Raw genomic sequence first — 21,499 nt, 5'->3', positions numbered from 1 at the left:
ATATCCTTGTTTGGAATGTTACCTGAGGTAGAATTTAAAAGGCACTAGGGTCAATGATAGGAAACTATTAGATGACATCTTATTTGACATGAGCCTAAGATCACAGCATAATGGGTATTTTAACCTTTACTACTCCTTTTAAACTGCTATTACTTTCATATATTTCATCACAGAATTATTTTTAAATTCTATGTGTAGTTCCCTTGTGGTGCAACAGGTTAAGTATTGGTTGTTGTCACTGTAGCAGCCTGGGTTACTACTGTGATGTGGGTTTGATCCCTGGCCCAGGAACTTCTGTATGCTGTGAACGTGTCCAAAAATAAATTTAAAAAATAAACACATTCTATAGACTCTGTCTTACTTCATTTGCCTAAAATCCAGTTGATTTACAAACTATTTGTACAATTCACCTTCAACTTTTTGAGGTCAAGATAATATGTTCATCTCCCAAATATTGTTACACAAATATTCTAAACTCCTGAAGAGTATTATTGTTTTTCAATTATTAAATATATGCTATTAATTATCTTATTGGTTATGATCACTGCAGATGCATTTCAAGTAATCTCAGGTGTTAATCAAATCACAGTATGTTAGAATTTTCCTTTATTTCCCCCACTGTCCAATATACCACAGACTGTTCTTAAGAGAAATAATAGATTTTTACAAACCCTTCAAAGAATGGAATGCTAGGGCTCCCAAACTAGAGAAATCAAACTCACAGTGAGTAATGCCATATAAAATGTGAATGGCACTGAGGATTTCAGCAATTTCACTTTTAATACAATGCCTTAAACGAATTGGAGAGATATTTGTGTGTTACAGTTGGACACTGCAACTTCCCAGGCATGCCTTATCCTTTTTCATAAGCTGGGGTTGCGTAATTCGTCATATCAAAAAAGTGAAGGACAACTTTGATCTAATTCTCTCTTATTAGCTTTCCAGTTATTGTTAATTCTTTTTCCTGCCAAAGCCTTCGAATTGTATAATGCAATTTATTTTTGAAAATTAACTTTTACATTCTTAGTCATAAAGCTAAGAATCATTCTAACAAATCCAAAAGTGTAGTTCTTTGGGCAGATAATTTTTGGAGTTTTATGGAACTAAAACTTTTTACTTTCTGCGCTATAGTTGTAACTCTTTACATTCCTTCAACTAATCTCCTCCTCCCTCAGAAAAAAGTTGACTTTTTTCCATAAAGACAGGTCACGTTTGCAATGTCTGATGTACAGATTTACTTAAGTTTTAATAGCTTTATATTTTCATAGCTTTGTTGAGATATAATTGAACTACAATATACAGCACATAAAAAAGTATACATTTTCACATATACATACAAGTGTATGAATTTATCACCCTAATCAAGAAAATGAAAACACCCATTACCACCCCCAAACTTCTCTGTACCCCTTTATAATCTTGTTTCTCTTGTCCTTTTTTTTTCTTCTTTTTTTGTCTTTTTAGGGCCTCACCCACAGCATATAGAGGTTCGCAGGCTAGGAGTCTAATTGGAGCCATAGCTGCTGGCCTATGCCAGAGCCACAGCAACGCTAGATCAGAGATGAATCTGAGACCTACACCACAGCTCATGGCAACGCCAGATCCTTAACCCACTGAGCGAGGCCAGGGATTGAACCTACAACCTCATGGTTCCTAAAGGGATTTGCTTCTGCTGTGCCATGACAGGAACTCCTCTCTTGCCTTTTCATGGCTCCATCACCTGAAAGCAACAATTGATTTGCTTTCAGTCTCTATAGATTAAGATGTTTCTAGAATTTTATATGAATGGAACTATATGCTATGCGTTCTTTTTTTTTTTTTTTTTTTTTTTTTTTTTTTTTTGGTCTTTGCTATTTCTTGGGCCGCTCCCGCGGCATATGGAGGTTCCCAGGCTAGGGGTCCAATCAGAGCTGTAGCCACTGGCCTACACCAGAGCCACAGCAACGTAGGATCCGAGCCGCGTCTGCAACCTACACCACAGCTCACGGCAACGCCGGATCATTAACCCACTGAGCAAGGGCAGGGACCGAACCCACAACCTCATGTTCCTAGTCGGATTCGTTAACCACTGCGCCACCACGGGAACTCCTATGCGTTCTTTCTTATCAAGCTTAATCAGCATCAGTCTTTGAATAATCATCCATATCATTGGGTATATTCATAATTTCTTCATTTATTTCCAAGTACTGTCACACTGTATTGATATAACACAATCGTGGGGATGGACCTTTATACTGTTTTCAGTTTTTGGGTATTGCACATAAAATTGCAATGAATATTTGTGTAAAAGTCTTACATGGACATATGCTTTCATCTCCTCTAGGAGTGGAAAGGCTGTGTCATGGGATGGATGGGTGTCTAAATTTACATGAATTTGCCAACTCTTTTACGAATAGTTTTACAATTTTACATTACCACCGGTAGCATACGAACATTCTGGGAGCTCCGTATTTTTACCAATAGTTGGTATGGCCAGTCGTTTTAGTTTTAGGCATGGAAATAGATGTATGGTAGGAGTTTATTATTATTATTATTATTATTATTATTTTGTCTTTTTAGGGACGCACTAGCAGCATATGGAAGTTCCCAGGCTAAGGGTCGAATCAGAATTACAGTGAGTTGACTGTGATTTTAATTTGCACTTATCTAAGTGGGTAATTGCTGGATTCCTGCTCCAGCTGGACCAGGGTTTCCCAAAGGATGGGTGGCGTCGGTGAAGGAATGGACACAGGCCTGGTAGTTATGCAGGACTGCTCTTTTATTGCTTGTACAGGCTTAGCTTATATACATTTTTTTCTCTTATATCATGCATCATACATCCTTTTTTTTTTTTTTTTTTTTTTTTTTTTTTTTTGCCATTTCTTGGGCCGCTCCCATGGCATATGGAGGTTCCCAGGCTGGGGGTCCAATCGGAGCTGCAGCCACCAGCCTTTGCCAGAGCGACAGCAATGCGGGATCCAAGCCGCGTCTGCGACCTACACCACAGCTCACCGCAATGCCGGATTGTTAACCCACTGAGCAAGGGCAGGGACTGGACCAGCAACCTCATGGTTCCTAGTCGGATTTGTTAACTACTGCGCCATGACGGGAATTCCCATCCTTTGACGTTTTTTAACTTTTCAATCCATCGAATATTTCCCCATGATTTTACGCATCAGGGGGACATACGTAATGTTCCTTTTCTTGTACTTTCCTCTTGACTATTTAGAATCAGATGTACTCATGACTATGACCTAGTTCTCATGGAGCAGAAAAGGGCAAGCTTATCAACTACCTTACTATAGATATCTCTTTGTTCAGTCTAGACTATTAAACCTAACTACTTTCCATTAGCAAAGGTAACCTATATTTATCAAAGGTTACTTATTTCTCATAGAATCAGAAGCCATGACTTTTACACTCTTTGGGGTTGGGCCCATAGACCTGACGTAACAGCTTACAATTGGTTGGCCATCTACAGCAGCCCCATATTTCCCTAACTTGTTTCCAGTTGCTAGGTACAAACCGGACCAACTTTCCTTGTGTCAATGCCCAGTAACAATTGTGTTTATTGGCCATTCCCTGGCAAGGAAAATGAGATCCTCTTCGTAAATGGAATGGCCTATGCCCTGGCCTATTCATCTAACTTCCATTGGAGGCACTCCCATCCTGTAAGTATTCTATTGGGGACTTTTTTAGAGAGGGGCAATCCTTGAAGTAGAGAATGGCTAGAAAAAGGGGGAATTGTAAGGATTTTAGGGATTTCCGGCAGCTTATGAGTAAGCACTATTCCCCGACATTTAGCCTCTCCTGGGCCTTTTTTCGGGGAATTTTGATTTGGCAGCAATTCCCCAGCTCCTGCAGCTTTTATAAACAACATAAGCAGACAGAGAAGAAGAAGCAGGACTGTCATTTTTCCAGACATGCTGTGCAGCCTGGGTCCTTTGGTCTCCCTGACTTTGTCAAAAGGAAGACCTTCAAGAGCAGCTCCTGGCAGGTAATAATTAGAGCATTTTTCATGCCTTTTTTTTTGCTATCTAGTTAACTTCTTTGTTGGAATGTCCAAGGATATTCATCAAATTGTTTTCTATTTGTCAGAGATCACTATCTTTCATTGCCTGATGTGTATATACGATGAATGCTGCTGTTTCTTTTTTTCTAGTTTTGTAATTGTTTTAGATGGCAGAGTAAATCCAGTCTCTATTACTAGTACTCCATCTTGGGCAGAAGCAGAAGTTTTTATTTACACAATTTTTATCTTCTTGCCATGTAAATGAACCCATGCATATGAATCCATGTATATTTTGCCTACACAGCAATCATTCCAACCTAAGTAAGCATTTCAGTACTTTCCTTTTTACCTTATTTGCTTCTTAGGCCTGTCATCAAAAGGGCCCAAGGGCCATACTCTTCAGTATGTGGTATTATTTTTTTTATCATGCGGATTCATTTTCCCACACTTTTTTGTTTGTTTTAATGGGCATATCTGCAGCATATGTAAGCTCCCCGGCCAGTGATTGACTCCAAGCCACAGGTTGCAACTGTGACCGTGCTAGATCCTTTAACCCACTGAGCAGGGCCGGGGATTGATCCCGCATCTCCACAGCAACCTGAGCTGCTGCCATTGGATTCTTAACCCACTGCACCACAGCAGGAATTCCCATTTTCCCACACTTGAGAAATAAATAAATTCATCTATGGTTCCTACACTTATTTTGAACTTCTCTGCCATTAAAGGCATGGGATTTACTCTGTAATAATTCTTCAGTTGTTACAGTGTACATTTGCACTGCATCTGTACACATTTCCCCAGATGCCAGCTTTGAATCTATTCACAGAACTATCATTAGCTTTTGTTTAAAGTCATTGATTATCTTCTCTAATTACTATAGTTGAATAGTTTGGTGTTTTCTATAGTTGACTGTGTTCCCATGTGGTCCAGGCAAATGACTGGGTATTAATAATTAGCATCTATGTCTAATCTGCTTATGGCCCACCTCATTTTAGGGGAACAATATATATCTGGTGAGTCCCAGATATACCTGCAGCAGGGCTACCACGTGTATTGTAAACTATTCCCTTTATCACCATAGATCATGATTTCACTCTGCAGGACTGTATTATAAAGGTAGCTGAGGAAATAAATTCCTAACTACAACCTCAAACAATAGAACCTATCATCACAGGTAGCAGGCAGAGCAGAACATAGTAATAAAAGAAAAATCAACCAAAAGCTGCCAAATTATACTTTGTTGAAGGTATTAAGTTATGCTTCCAAAGATAATGATCAGCTATACATTGTGTGTCTGGGGTCCTAAGCGCAGTTCCTCTGTTTTGGGTCTCATTCCTAAGCAATTAACTCATAATTTGCCTTTTATTTGGTCAAAGGGAATTTTTATGTTTTTCATTCATCCTTTTGTTGAATTACTTTAGCAGGTTTCTTTTATTAACTCGCTACTCCAGAGTTTGGAAACAAAAATTACAGATGTTCATATTAAAGTAATAGATTTATCAAATTAACATTTTCCCTTAATAAAACGTGTATGTTTTATTTCAATTTATCACCTTCCTTCTGTTTTAACAAAAAAAAAAAATCTTATTTCGTCAGGTCCTATCTTACTGATCACTGTCAAATATATATGTGGAAATGGCCTGCTTATCACTGGGTCTGATCTATTTTCCATACTCCACCATTTTTATCCCATGAAGGAGTTCTCTGATGTGGGTGATTCATACAAGAGGCCACAGGGGACCAGAAACTGTCAGGTTAAAAATCATAAATATATTTTTTTGTCTTTTTAGGGCCACACCCATGGCATATGGAGGTTCCCAGGCTAGGGGTCTAATCGGGGCCACAGCTGCCAGCCTACATCACAGCCACAGCCACACCAGATCCAAGCCATGTCTGCAGCCTACACCACAGCTCATGGCAATGCTGGTTCCTTAACCTTAACCTCATGGTTCCTAGTTGGATTCATTTCCGCTTCGCCACGACAGCAACTCCCCAAATCGTTTTATATAATATTGGTTCACAGTTACTTTCCTATGAAAGGTCGGGTGTATTTTGTCGTGAAATATTTTAAAGAATACTACTGGCTAAATACTTTTATTAACTTTGTTTATAGTAGTGGCTCTCAAAGTATGGTCATTAGGCAGAAGCAATAGCTTCTGGGGGGAACTGGTTAGAGATGCAAATCTTGTTCCAACCCCCTTTGCCCATCCCGTACCTTATTTACAGATCTAGTGTACCAGAAACTCTGAAAATGAAGCCCAACAATCTTTGGAGGTTCCCAGGCTAGGGGCTGAATCAGAGCTACAGCTGCCGGCCTATACCACAGGCACAGCAATGCGGGATCCGAGCCGCGTTGGTTGCTCATACATTGCCGGGACCTACACCACAGCTCACGGCAATGCTGGATCCTTAATCTGATGCGTGAGGTCAGGGATCAAATCCACAACCTCATGGATCCTAGTCGGATTCGTTAACCACTGTGCCATGATGGGAACTCCCCAACAATTTTTTAATCAGCCTTCCAGGTAATTCTGAGTAAGCCAAAGTTTGAGAACCCCTGTAATAATCTTACTTTGTTGCTTGAAAAACTCTGAGACTGCCATAAAATGAAGTACCTCAAGAAATATCTACCATTAATTACTTTTTTCAAATAGTCTAACTGATGCCCTACACCAAATTCCTTGGATCAAGTCAATTGAAGAATACTGTCAAAATCTTTATAAATAAGAAATAACATGATATCAAATTTAGTATAGGCACCTGAGGATATAGCGAAATATTATGTTTCATAAAATAAGTTTAAATGAATTCTTCCCTGAAAAATTTAAGCAGAATAATGGGCTAGTAACCATGATATTTTCATCATAATATTAAGTCTTTTCTTAACCTGCTTATCAACCTATACAGAGTGTATTTTAAAAGCTGAGTTAGAAATGTTAACTTAGGGAGTTCCCATTGTAGCTCAATGGTTAACAAACCCGACTAGTAACCATGAGGTTGCAGATTCGATCCCTGGCCTTGCTCAGTGGGTTAAGGATCCGGCGTTGCAGTGAGCTATGGTTGTAGGTTGCAGATGAGGCTTGCATCCCACATTGCTGTGGCTGTGGCCTCTGGCTACAGCTCTGATTTGACGCCTAGTCTGGGAACCTCCATATGCTGTGGGTGCAGCCCTAAAAAGACAAAAAAAAAGAAATGTTAACTTAAAAATACGTGCAACTTAAAAGTTGAGAGTTAAGTTTTATTTGGGGCAAAATGAGGACTATAGTCTGGGAGGCAGCGTTTCAGAAGCTCTGAAATACCACTCCAAAGAGGCAGGGGAAAATGTCAGTATACAGGTGATTTGGGGGAAGGGGGGAGGTACATGCAAACATACATGTGTTTTACAGAAGGCTGCTGTTAGTCTTGTGAGGGTTACTGCTAGTCATGAGAAGTAAACATCACCATGAAGGGTTTTAGTGCTTTTCTAGATACTAGGAGATGCAAGAATTGAACTCATAAAATATTCTGGTGAAAATATCTAACTATCTGAAGACCCGTTCTGCCAGTTTTCCCAGACCACAGAGTGCCTCGATTCTGATCTTCACCCTGAGCTCTTTCAGGGGGTATTGAGGGTTGGCAGCTGCAATGGCCCATGATTCTATATGCATAGAGGCAGATGGCAAGTGCCAATCTTCAATTCACAGAAATAGTACCTTTAATAATGAAAACTGTTCAGTTTAAAATGATACCTGTGATATTTCCTTAAATGAAAAGATACAAAAGAAAGTTGTCCAGTGACAGTGACAAAGCTACATTCTTCTATAAAAATTTTAAGATAGGCGTTCCCGTCGTGGCGCAGTGGTTAACGAATCCGACTAGGAACCATGAGGTTGCGGGTTCGGTCCCTGCCCTTGCTCAGTGGGTTAACGATCCGGCGTTGCAGACACGGCTCAGATCCCGCGTTGCTGTGGCCCTGGCGTAGGCTGGCAGCTACGGCTCCGATTCAGCCCCTAGCCTGGGAACCTCCATATGCCGCGGGAGCGGCCCAAAGAAATAGCAAAATGAAAAAAAAAAAAAAAAAAAAAAATAAATAAAAATAAAAATTTTAAGATAATAGTGTACCTTAAAGTCATTTTAACGAGTGAGTGATCTCCTCCATTCTTTTTTTACCTGTCAGACATAGTTTATATTTATTCCTTTCACTGTTTGGAAATAAGAATCTCAAAGAATCCAATTCAATAGACTGTAATAAACAGGTAAAAAGTCGGTTCAGTTGATTCCGATACTTAGCAGCTGTCAATATAGTGATAAATGATAGCTACATAAATGGGAACTCTGATCAACCCATCCGAGCACCCCCTCAAGTATGTGCCATGAGCATGGATCTTCAAAGACAATAATAAGAATTAAGCTATGTTTGGGACACTTCTAGAATTAATAGATGTGATTACTCTTGGCAGCTGGCTAATTATTTCTGAAGCACTTTATAAAATGCCAGTTTTCTATCTGAATGTGCCTCTGTCTTACTACCTAAGCAGCACAAAATGGCACTGAAAAATCGCTATGCTTTGCCACAAAGCAGAATTTTCAACAGCAATAGAACTCTAGTTTTTCCTCCTTATCCCATTACTCCACTCATTTTAAAAAAGATCTGTTTTGAAGTTTATGTTAAAGGAACTTAGGGACATTCCATTTTCCTCAGGGCACAGAATCCCTAGAGCATGGCTCAGCCTTAGACACTCTTCATGATCCTAACAAAGTGGTACAGATGAGGTAGTGAAGAAAAAGATCAGGCTGTTTTGACTCAGACAAACTTGGAGTCTTTGTTCTGACACTCACTGACTCTGCCCTTTGGACTATTAAATTAACCTCTCTTAGTCTTAGCTCCTTCACCTGTAAATTAATGTAGTAATACTTACTTTAAATGATTACTGTGCGATTTAATGTTTATGTTGGTTTCTCTCCTCACTAAAATCCTCAAAACCCCTCGTGGTGAGTTTATGTCAATAAAAGCAGTTCACTTACAAGACAGTGATTACTATACTTTCATTAGTCATTGTTTTCTGGGAGACAGTGATTTTGATTTCTAATTATGTTACTTTGGTTCTCTACTGGTTCTAGTTTTAAGATGTTTTTGCTGTGTTCTTTAATGCTGTTCCCATAGAACAGAAGTTAACTTTTAACACCCCTTCAGTATTAAATATTTAATGATGTTTGAATACTAACCTCTTAAGGAAGCTATAAATCATCTGTAAATACACTAGTACAAATCATAAAGGCTTAGATCTCTTCTAGATACTGAGAGAAACAAGGAATTAAATCCACTACAAGCTAAGAGAAGTTACATGGGAGATGTTATATGTAAGGAGAGCAAAGAATGTATTTCAATTTCTTTCCCTGGAGTGAGAAACTTTTTCTGCTAATTACTAGTTAATGACCATAAAGCGCATTGAAAATACGTAAGTGCTGTATATAGTCCTTATAATGATCAAACCTTTATGACTGCTTTGAATACTATGATCATTTAACAGCATTTGAACACTCTTCATGCTAACTGCTTTTCTTAATCATTTCCATTACAGGGTGGCTGCTCCCATTTGAAAAAAAAAAAAAAAAATCCATATTCTTGGAGCTCTCATCTCATCCTTAGTTCAAGTCCTCTGGTGTTCATGTTTGACTTTAGCTCAGATATTCTTTTAACTACTAAATTGTCTCTATTTCTTCATGTATGGTGTATAAATAACACCAGTGGATGGATTTTTCCTTTACTCTCATTTCGAAATTAAAATTATCTTAATGTTGCTATAGGCTAAAGTCTAAAATCCCAAGCCTACCTTTTTAATCTCATATATTTGTGATTCTGGTCAACTGCCACATTGCCTACCTTCTCTCCTTCTAAAGGCACAAGTTCAATTCTCCTGTGTATGGCTTGGCTGCACATTGCATTTTGTGTACTGCTCTACAAACACAGCCATAGCAACAAAAAAGTGATAACTTAAGCTTATATGAACTTTCATGGATAGGAAAAATAAATGCTTGGAATGACATCAAACACTTGTCTCTGTTTGTTGGTCCCTCACTCTGGGATAATATGAAAACCATGGCTAGATTGTTCTTTTTCTTTTTTCATGTATGGAGCACCAAATTAGCTGCTATGATTCAGGCTGACCTTCTAACACTGCTTTGTAGTCGTGGTCCCTTGGTGCTCAATTCTGTGTCTGAACTGAGCAGCAAATGATTTATCGCTGAGCAGAGGAAATAGAAATGGAAAGAGAATGTGCAAAAGGAATACATGTGGTTGGCTGTTATCTACATATATTTCTTTAGAATTTAAACTACAAACACTCAGTATGTTAACAATAGTTTATAACTAGGTCCAAATTCTGTCTGGGCCTGTGATGAAATGATCTGTTAATATTGTATATGTTCTATTACCTCTGAATAATGATTGCTTTGTTTACCCCATTCATTGTTACCACAGCAATTTATTAAGGCCTAGATGTATAACCTGTTTAAGCTTATTTTAGAAGTAATTCAACGCTAGAATTTGTTTTTCATAAACTTATTTTTGTAATCCTATATGGCCTTATAATTAAGTACTTAAAACTGGTGTTTTTAATTGCTCTATAAAAAACCAAGTGGCAGAATAAATGTAGATTTATTCTAAGCAAAGAACCTATAACTAGATGCACAGGTATTAAGAAAAAAATTAGATTAGCATTCACCCTAATTCAAGTACCTGACCTCCAACATGGTGAATTTTTGTTTGAAATGGGAAAATGCAATACCTCATGGGCCATGGAAGCCAAAGATCTTAATCACAGCTGCATTACTGAGGTCAGAATCCATGAGGGAGGAAGACGTCCTTCAGTTCTGTACACAGGGAGACTTCCTCTCACTTCTTTGGCTTCCCCTGAACTAGAGAATTAGCCCACCACTTCCACGCAATCCAGAGCCTTCAAAACAGTGTTTCATTGTCTCAGAACCTGCTTTACATGTCTTCTGTCCCTCACTTGTTCACGTTCTACTCCTATGCAGCCTTCGAGGTTTGTGTTCTTCTACAGTGCAGTCTGCCTGCCCCAAACGTGGGCAGGTGCCCCAGCCCACTCTGAGAGCCCTCCAGTCTTCCTCTTTAAGATCACTATTTTCGGTCAACAGAATACTTGACTTTCATGACGGCAGAAACAATATTTAATTCTGACACATAGGTTTGACACATACAAACTCAATAGATGTTTTGGGAATAAATAAAAGAGTAAATTCCATGCTAAGGAATTTACCATTTAAGCTATATAAATGCTTTGGAGGTTCTAAACAGGAGAGTGACAGATATGGTTTGGAAATATAAATTTTTAAATTCTCGGTTTATGATGAAGGGTCCCCACATGAAAAGGAAAGAATGAACTCCTGCATGTTTAGGGAAAACTGATTCGTTAAGAGGAGAAAAATAAAACTTAATCCTTACTTTTGATTCCAAAGAGATTAAAAACCTAAATGTGACAAGAATTTCTATGTAAGAAATTTCACTTGTGGAAGAATTTATCATTGTGCTCTACAAGGTAAAGAACCGGTTAAACAAGATTCAAAAACAAAACCCCAAACCCATGATGTAAAGCTAAAACTTAATGAATTTGAGTAAATCGAATTTAAAGATCTCTGTTTAAAAGCACAGTATGGACAAATATGGACACTATTAACCTTGAACTATGGAAGACAATCTGTGTACATCAAAGCAAAGGAATGTCTAATACTTGGATACAAGACAATGTCCTGGAAAGTAACAAGAAAGGAGACAAAACCCTATAAATTTATAAATGGGGAAACTCTAAATGATTAAGAAGAATATGAAGGTGACTCCAACTAATTTTCAACAAACAAAAGCTTGATAAAAATGTAGATTCCAATTAATATAGATGAATAGATAGATATAGGAGGAATTCCTAGAAATTTCAGGGTTTGCTCTCTGTGCTCTATAACTACGATCCTGAGATGTTTGTTAGAATGTTTCTATCTTTGCTTTTTAAATGATAAATTACCATAGGTTAAACATAATTATTAAAACTTCCATGTTATTTCTGCCTTTTGCTGATTATGCAGTGTGTAATAACCCGTATTTGTATCAACAGGGCTCTGGGCCTATATTTTAACAATCATTAGGTTTTAATGCATATGTGAATTGCAGTTAAAATATGAATCTTTTATATTCCTATTTCTAAAGTAACTGTAAACCAGATCCTCCCACCCCAAACAGACTGTATATAAAACATTATTATCACTTATTTCTTACTCTGCTGACAGTGAGAAGAAGTGGTCTGTGTTCTAAAGGTTTTTATAGCCTCCCCTGAGAGAATGAAACTCAAAGTAGCTTCAGGCACATGTGAGAGATAATCATTGCAACATTTAGTAGTTTGTAGTTTAAAAGATAATAAGGAATATATCTGAGATTAGGAGGATAAAATAAAACTCCCCAAAGAATTGTTCTATTTAATTATTTTGAGTAATATTAAAAAACTACCTTGTTTTTATTTTTTACTAAAAATATCATATCTACCAAGTTTCTGATTCATAAACATCTGTTCCCTCACATGAGGAAGCCGAGGTAAATAAACTGTATGTATAGTTTAAAGAGGTTGCTGGTCTAACCTGGAAAGAAAAACCAAAGGAAGGTATTAAGTTATGATTATAAAAGAAGGTACTGAATTGTGATAGATTTTTAACATAAATTTTATTTTTTATGTTTTTTTCTTTGAGTACATTTTTATTACAAGTGATTATCTTATTCATGGTGATGTAAGAGGAAAAAATCATTATCATAAGTGTTCTGGCATTCATATGGAGCGTAAATAATAGCCTTCCAAAGATGCATCCAACCATTGCGAGCACCTTTCCCCCAACAATGGGGAAGTTGAGGAAGCTGATGGAATTAAGGTGGCTACCTAGCTGACCTTAGCATAGGGAGATTATTATAGATTACACTTTTGGGTCCAATATAGTTACCACGGTCCTTTGATGTGGAAGAGGGAAGAGTCAGTGTCAGAGTGATGTGCTGTCACATCCCTGGCCTTTGCTGGCTTGAAAGATGGAGGCCATGAGCAAAGGAATGTGGGTAGCCAGGAAAAGGCCAGGAAAAGGATTTTTCCATGCAGGCTCCAGAAAGGGAGGCAACCCTGCTAACAATTTGATTTTTGCCCAGTGGGATCCATTCTGGACTTCTCACCTCCAGAACTGTAAGATAATAATTTAATATTAAGTCACTACACTGGCTGGAATTTATGTGAGTAGGATGACCAAACATTCTGAAATCCTAGTCACCTGATGTTTTAATCTGTAGGCATCGCTTCTTCAAAGAGGAAAAGGAGCAGGGACTCAATTACTATTAGAACAGAGGTTTGGAGTGGTAAGCCAGGATGAATAGACACCAAGGTACTTAGAACAAAGGATTCCAGATTCTCCCTGAGTGGTGATCAGTTCCAGAATAAGGAGAAAACCTTCCCACATTAGCACAGAAATCACATGGCCAGTATGTCTGGTCCAATCTGCAAATGTGCTCTCAGGATGCTTGGTCTGGCACTACAGAAATGGCCTGTGTTCAAAAAACTAAATATATGCTGGCCCTTCTTCTAACATGTGTTAACTAATTTAGAAAAGCATTTGTGATAGAGAGAAATCAATAAAATATTGGTTATCAATATATGACTGGTTTCTTGAATTCAGTGATAGAAAAGCAGCTCCTAAGAACTGAATGATTCTTGTCAGCTGATTCACTTATTGGTTTTGTTAAAACACTAATAAATGAAAACAGCCAATGCTGTACATTTTCTCTGATTGGTTCATTTGGCTCTGGCTGGTTTGAAGAATTTATGATTCAAAGATGTGATAAATCCTAAATGACTAAGCAATTAAAGCTATTCTGAAAAGACACAAAACATTATAGGGGTGGTTGCATTTCATCAATTCATTCTAATTATTTGTAAATTCAGTGAACTCACTAAAAAATAAGTCAATAATGAGTTACCTGGTGCCCATCCAGCACCTTTGTGTAATAAGCAGAATGGCCCCCTAAGGATACCCACATCCTAATCTCTGGAACCTCTAAATATCTTACTTTGCATGACAAAAGCAATTTTGCATATGTAAGTGAAAAGTTACCAATTTTAAATGGTGAGATTATTCTGGATTATCAGGGTCTCCAAAGAGGTCTTTATAAAGAGAGAATTTTGGCTGGCTAGAGGCAGAGAGATGGAGCAAAAGGAGAAATCAGACAGATTTGAAGTCTGAGAGGGTCTCATCCCCCACATGGAAAGCATGAAGAGGAGTGGGGAGAGTTTCTAGAAGCAAAGACTGGCCTCTGGCAGGCAGCCAACAAAAGTTACAGACCTCAGTTCTACAACCACGATGACTGACTCCTACCCACAGCCTGAAGGAACCTAGAAACAGATTTTGCCCCACAGTCTCCAAGGACAAACCCAGTTGTGCCAACATCAACTTGATTTCAGACTTGTGAGACCCTAAGCAGAGGACCACTCAAACTTACCAGCCATCTGACACCACAGAAGCTGCGAGGTAATAAATTGTGTTATTTTAAGCCTCTGTATTGTCGGGGAGTTTTTAAAGCAACAAAAACAAAACAACCTTGCTTCATTAAGCAGGTACTGCCTAGAGTCAGCAGGACTCAGTAAAGCACCAGGCCGGAGGATGGGTCAGATGGTCCAACCTGGGGGATAGCTGGAAGGAACAGAGAGAGAGGAGAGGAGAGGATTATTGTTTTCCTCTCAACTGGAAGCAGCGCCTTTGAATTCTTGGTGATACTACTCTAACTACACAGCTAAAATGAAAATCAACTCGGAACTTCTGGTTCAGTGCAATACAGCACCCTCTCTCTTAGATTCATCTATCAGCCTACGATACCACCTGGTTGCTCCTGAACCTGGGCTGTGAAGTTTATCTTGGAAATTCACAATCTTTTCTTGCCATGAACTGTGTTAGAAGAGACATCGGAGACATTTTTTTTGAACACTGCCAGTAGTTGACAATTTGTCTTCCTAGTCAGACCTCACCTCTTGAATTGCTTTACTCATAGGAATTCTCATGATTTCTAAAAGATTTGGTTTTCATTTGAATACATAATTTTTTTGGGCTGTGCCTGTGACATGCAGAAGTTCCTGGGCCTGGGATCCAATTCTCACCACAGCAGTGCTCTGAGCCACAGCAGAAACAGTGCTAGGTCCTTTACCTGCTAGGCCTCCAAGGAACTCCTTTGAATAAATACTTGAAGAAACCTTGCTACAATCTGATTATATTTCCTGTCAGGTATCTGTAAAAGACTGCTTCATTTGAAAAATGTTATACTTTAAAAAAAATGTGTTATATCTAAATGTACAGTAGTATCACTGGTTTGCTAAATTCTGTGAAACACATTCTTTTGCTTGCTTTTCTTTGGCCTGTAATAACTTTCTCTACATTTCCCATATATCCCTCTGTGATTTTTCTCCCTCTGCCATGTTTTAGTTAGTGTGATCCTTTAAATGAGACAGGCACCTGTCCTTGTCGTTAAATGGCACCCTGTCCTAAGAATTTAAAGACCTCCGAGTGGCCATCAGAAAGGTTAACTGCAAATGAAATGATGCATCTCAGTGTTACTATGGACTTCATTAAAATTTAGTGTCCGTTATTGGTCTTTTTTAAGATTCCAAGTTCCATCAAATCATTTGATTCTGCCCTTGTAGTTCATTAATAATTCAAAAACTTTGTTTCAAACATCCCTTGTCAGCATCTTTAAGCATCATGCTAGTGGCCAGACATCATCTGAATATCAAAGAAGGGAACCTCTGATAGATACAGGGTTTATCCCTCAAGATGAATCTGTTTCTTTTCAACCCACTTACCTAATGGATGGAGATCACAATACATCCAAAAAGCCCATCCTCTGAGTATGTTCTAATAAATAGACTTAGATATTTAAATGATACAGTGCTTGTGTTATAGTCTATAAAGAAAACATTTTTGTGGAAAACTTGAAATATAGAAACTTAAAAATGGAAAATTAAAAACAATGCATTCTCTCTTTGCCTAAATATAACTGTCATCGTCATTTTGGTATCCTTGCCTCCAGTAATTATGTATATCTAAAAGCATGCTATGTATGTAGATTTTCAGTTGCTTTTATTTTGCCTGCCAATGTATATTTTCTCCTTTTGTTAATGCATCTTACAAATTAAAACGTGAACTATTATACAGATGTGACACAATTTATTTAACCATTTATCCATGGCTCAATTCACAGTTAATGAAAGTTGTGCTATTGTAAATAAGATTGAAATACACGTTTTTTGCACATAAATTTTTATCCTACTCATGGTAGATGCTAAAAGTCTATAAAACTTTTGAAAATTCATGATACTGTGGCCCATTTCTTCCCAGCTCTAGGAGACAGTGTCACATAGCTATGTCTGCATCATGTAATATTATCCTTTAATCCTGCCAATTTGACAGATGTGTAGTATTTTGTCATTTTAATTTGCATTGCTTTTCTAGTAACACTATGTTTTCAATCCGTGATTCATTATATTTAAAATAATTAATGATAATTTCTCTTTTATGTTTACCTGACAGATTTAAATGATTTACATAATCTTCCCTATTTAAGCCTTCATGATACCATGTGCCTCTCTGGCACAGTAATTTTGGCACTAATATGTATTATTCATTGTTTAATGCCTTTCTTACTGCTTTGCCCTTTAAAGCATGAGCTATGACATTTTCATTCATCCTGAATAGGTCTGAGTTTAAATAAATAAAAAGTGCACCAATGCCCACAGCTATTTCTATGACATAGCTGGAAGTATTAGTGACTGACTGGTAAAGAATAAACTAGAATGTAGAGAAAGAGTGGTCCAAAAATTGCGGTTAAAATCCTCACTTTGCAGATACATTTCACTCTGTGGGCATATTTAGAACTTTTCCAAGAATCTTGGATAGGTTTGTGAAAATGATGGGGCTCTGAAGTTTTAGCTTTAGTGCTTTCCTGATCAATCCACTTTGGCACTCACTATCATAGGCCCCTTGCCAAGCTCAGTGCCTTGCACATGCACATTTGCAAATCATGGAACCTAGGAGAGACCTTACTGGATTAGTGCTTTCAGGGATGGTCTTTCTGAAGAAGTGACATTGCGTTTGAGACAAAAGGTAAAGACAGGGGAAACTTAAATCTCATAAGAAGAAATAGCACTAGCAAAAGGCAGAAAGCAAGGATAAGCTTCAGAACTTAGAGGGGATGAATAAGAGACAGGGAAAAATAAATTAGAAGTGGAAAAACAACCATGAGACCAGGTGCATCCTTATAGGCAAAGTAAAGATCGTGGATTTTCCAAGTAAGCCACTGAGTGATGCTAAGCAAGGATAAAAGTATGCGATATGCCGTTTATAAATGTGACTGTAGTTTCCTTTCAGTGAGAGATAGGTAAGAATGGGAACACAAGTGTTGCAGACACTGCAACAGTCCAGCTGGAAATGGTGACATCTGGGGGATCAGCTATTGAGATTCACATGATTATTTAACACCAGCCTATCAATATGCACCAAGAGCCATGTGCTCCCTCTGAGTCAGGGGTTCAAATAGAAAGAAGGATGTCATAGATACTGCAGTTTCTAACCCCGTAGGTTTATATTTCAGTGGGAGAGGAAAAATATTAAGCGAATAAAATAAATGCATGAAAGGGCTGTCATTCTCAATTCCTTAAGGCAGATAATGGACTATATTGATACAGATGAAAAGAGCAACGCTGCTTTTTCAGATAGGTCAGGAAGACTTCTCTGAAGAGGAGATGCTTAAAGTTGCCCTCAGCAGGAGGAGGAGAAGTCAAAAGAGCATCTCGGGCAGAAGGAGCAGAGACCCTGGGCCAAACTGGGTATATTCTAGAACTGACAGAATAAAAGTAAGACAGACTGGAGATGAGCTCATAAAAACACAACAGTACAATGGAGGCAAGTGCCCAGCCACACGGGTCTTTCCAGTCCTGGTCCAGGTTTGCTCCACATGCAATTAGAAACCATGCCCAGAGTTTCTTACATGGGGTCACTCTTTGGAGGTAAGTGGATAGAATTTAAAGGGTCCTTAACTTGAAGGAGTAAACACTGCAGGTTTATTCCCACAAACCTCAAAATAAAATCTAGCAAATATAGTAGTATTTGATGAACACGTGACTTTTGTCACCAAAAAAATCACAGACATTTCCACAGCACTTCATTACTGAAGCAGATACTCATCACTGCAGTGTAAGTACAGTTATTCAAGGTCATTAGATTTTCCTGTTTACTGTGTTGAAAAGGAGCACTTTATCTCACAAATTAAAAACAAAATGGTTTGACAGATATCTTTCAAGATTTTTCTTACTATGTAATTCCCTTTATGCATTTAAAACCATTTTTCGGAGTTCCTGTCATGGCACAGAGGTTAATGAATCCGACTAGGAATCATGAGGTTGCAGGTTTGATCCCTGGCCTTGCTCAGTGGGTTAAGGATCCCGCGTTGCCCTGAGCTGTGCTGTAGGTTGCAGACACAGCTCGGATCCCGCGTTGCTGTGGCTCTGGCGTAGGCCGGCAGCTACAGCTGTGATTAGACCTCTAGCCTGGGAACCTCCATATGCTGCGGGAGCCCTAGAAAAGGCAAAAAGATAAAAATAAATACATAAATAAAATAAAATAAAACCAAACCATTTTTTCTGGGAAGGAGTCTAGAGTCCCCCTAGATTGCCAAGGAAGCAGAAAGCATAAGACAAAGAAGCAAAAAAAAAAAAAAAAGTAAAATTTTATGAAGAATCTCTTCACTGAGTGCTGTTAAGCAAGGGAGTGACAAAATCAGATCTAGTTTTATAAACTGCTTTTACTTCTGGCGCTAAGAGGAGGAAGTGGTGAGTTCAGATGGGAAGGTACTATGTGGGTGAGTTTAGGATGATGGTGGTGAAAATGCAAGGCAGTTGAACAGAAAGGAAATGCTAAAAAGGCTAGTTGATGACAGGGAGACAGGAAGAAAAGAAAGGACTCAATATGATTCAAGGTTTGTCACTTAGTAAATAAATGGAGAGACACACCATTTACTTGGGAAGGCAAGTCTAGGGATAGAAAACCAAGATATGTGAAAAAAATTCCAGGAGTACCTTGCCTTTGAAATGCTAAGAAGTCTGAGATCCTGTTAGTCATCTAAGTGAAAACATTAAGTAGAAGTAAATTTTAAAAGAAGGCAAAATCTTACTTTTTTGTAGGAGTAGATGTAATAGCCTAAATGTAAAAGCCCAGACTATAAAATGTTTCAAAAAATACAAGTGAGTAAACTGTTGTTACCTTTGATAAGTCATATATTTCTCAGATAAAACATCAACAGTATAAGTGAAAGGAAAAAAAGCTAAATAGGACTTTATGAAACTTAAAAACTTTTATACATCAAAGACACTATTAAGAAAGTAAAAAGAAAAGCCAAAAACTGGGAGAAAATGTTTTCAAATTATATATATGATAAGAGATATAGAACTCTTACAACTAATATTAGGGTAATTAAACTTTTAAAATTGGGCGAAATGTTGGAGGAGATATTTTATCAAATAAGTTATGATTTTATCAAATAAGTTATGCAAATGGCCACTAAGCACATGAAAAAAATGCTCAAAATCATGACTTAGGGAAATGTAAATAGAAGCCACAATGGGATACTACTTCATACCCCCAAGAATGGCTAAAATCAAGTACATGTTTTGGCAAGTATGTGGAAAAGGTAAAACATTAATATATTGCTGGTATGATTATAAAATGGTATGATCACTTTGGAAAACAGTTCGGCAGTTTCTTAAAATGTTAAACAGGGTCAGCATATGATGTACCACTTCCACTCCTAAGAGTAAGGTCAATGAAACTTGCACCCATACAAAGGTTGCTTAATATCCATAGCAGTGTTATTCCTAGTGGCCAAAAACTGAGGAATAAGCATTAAATGCTTATCAATTGGTAAGCAGATAAAGCAAAATATGGTATATATACAATAAAATATTATTTGATGATAAAAATGAAGTATTGATGTATGTTACAATTTAGATGAATTTCAAAAAATATACTGAATGAATTTTGTTTCAAAAGGTTACATATTGCCTGATTCAATTTATATGAAATATTTACAAAATGCAAATCTAGAGAAAACAAAATAAATTAGTTGTTATCTAGAGTTAGACATGAAGATGGAAAGTGGCTGCAAATGAACACAGGAATATTTTGGGGGTGAGGTGTAGCTGGTGATGGAGAGGCTCTAAAATTAGATTGTGATATTTCACAACTCTATAAATTTATTAAAATTCATTGTCTTGTACCTTTACAGAAGAGTGGATTTAACAGCATATATTATACCACAGTATAACTGTTAATAAGATGAAAGTTAATTAATTATATGAGCTCTGGGCTGAATGAATGAATGTGGAATTTTCAGTATGAAATGGTCTGTCAGTCAGGATCCAGTCAGGAAAATGGAAACCCATTTGGAAACTCAACCAGGGGGAATGCAGGAAGTTACAAAGGTGAGAGAGGAACTTGGAGAAAGGGAGGCAGTACATGCAGTAGATTCATAGAAGGACCAATGTTATCTGAGGGCTAACTTTGGATTGAGCTGCTGGGGTAATGTGACAGGAACTACTAAATGCCCCTTTCTCATCTTCTTGTGTTTTCTTTCTGGAGGCATCTAACAAAGGAGTCTGAGAACAGGATTTTTTACAGTTCTGGTCCTGGAGTTCCTGCTGTGGCACAATGAGTTAAGACCCTAACTGCAGTGGCTTGGGTTGCTGCGGAGGTGTGGGTTCAATTCCCAGCCCAGCACAGTGGGCTAAAGGATCTGGTGTTGCTGTGGCTGTAGTGTAGGTCACAGCTATGGCTTGGATTCAATCCCTGGCCAGTGAACTTCCATAAGCTGTGGGTGTGGCTGTAAAATTAAAAAAAAAAAAAATTCTAGTCCTGTACTGAGGTGTGGCAGTTGAGAGATGGGTAAATAATTTTCACATATGTTGTGAAAAGGGGCAAAATACTCAAAAAGTCAAGGTCATGTGGAAAAGGCAAACCTAAAACGGCAATCCTTAGGAGGAAAACAAGCAACATGTACATAGATTCATTCAAGCCAAGGAGGGAGTGACAACTGACTCAAAAGGCACTGAGGGTCCAAGTGAGGTGAGGGTAACAGAGTGATCACAGGCTTTGACAACATGCAGGGTATCAATAACATTACTAAGGGCAATCTTCATGGAATGCTAGGAAATCAACAAACACTGGAGTGGATTACAGAATAACTGTGGTGAGCAGTGTGAACTTTATTTTTTTTAATTATTATTTTTTGTCTTTTTGCCTTTTCTAGGGCCGCTCCCGCAGCACATGGAGGTTCCCAGGCTAGGGGTTGAATCAGAGCTGCAGCTGCCAGCCTACGCCACAGCCACAGCAACACAAGATCCAAGCTGAGTCTTCGACCTACAACACAGCTCACGGTATCAATGGATCCTCAACCCA

The 21,499-nt window shown here is 38.1% G+C and overlaps 1 long non-coding RNA gene across 1 annotated transcript in view; it reads left to right on the top strand.

The window, feature by feature from the left end:
* LOC110261626 overlaps positions 3,731 to 21,499 on the top strand; it is a 110,924-nt gene continuing 93,155 nt past the window's right edge. Inside the window, exon 1 of the long non-coding RNA XR_002345996.1 lies at positions 3,731 to 3,976. This is a non-coding gene — a long non-coding RNA (uncharacterized LOC110261626). The remainder of the gene's footprint in view (positions 3,977 to 21,499) is intronic.

The sequence above is a fragment of the Sus scrofa genome, chromosome 1 (genome assembly GCF_000003025.6).
Source record: "Sus scrofa isolate TJ Tabasco breed Duroc chromosome 1, Sscrofa11.1, whole genome shotgun sequence".
NCBI lineage: Eukaryota > Metazoa > Chordata > Mammalia > Artiodactyla > Suidae > Sus > Sus scrofa.
Note: the sequence above shows the minus strand (reverse complement) of the source record. Positions and strands in the feature narration are given on the sequence as shown.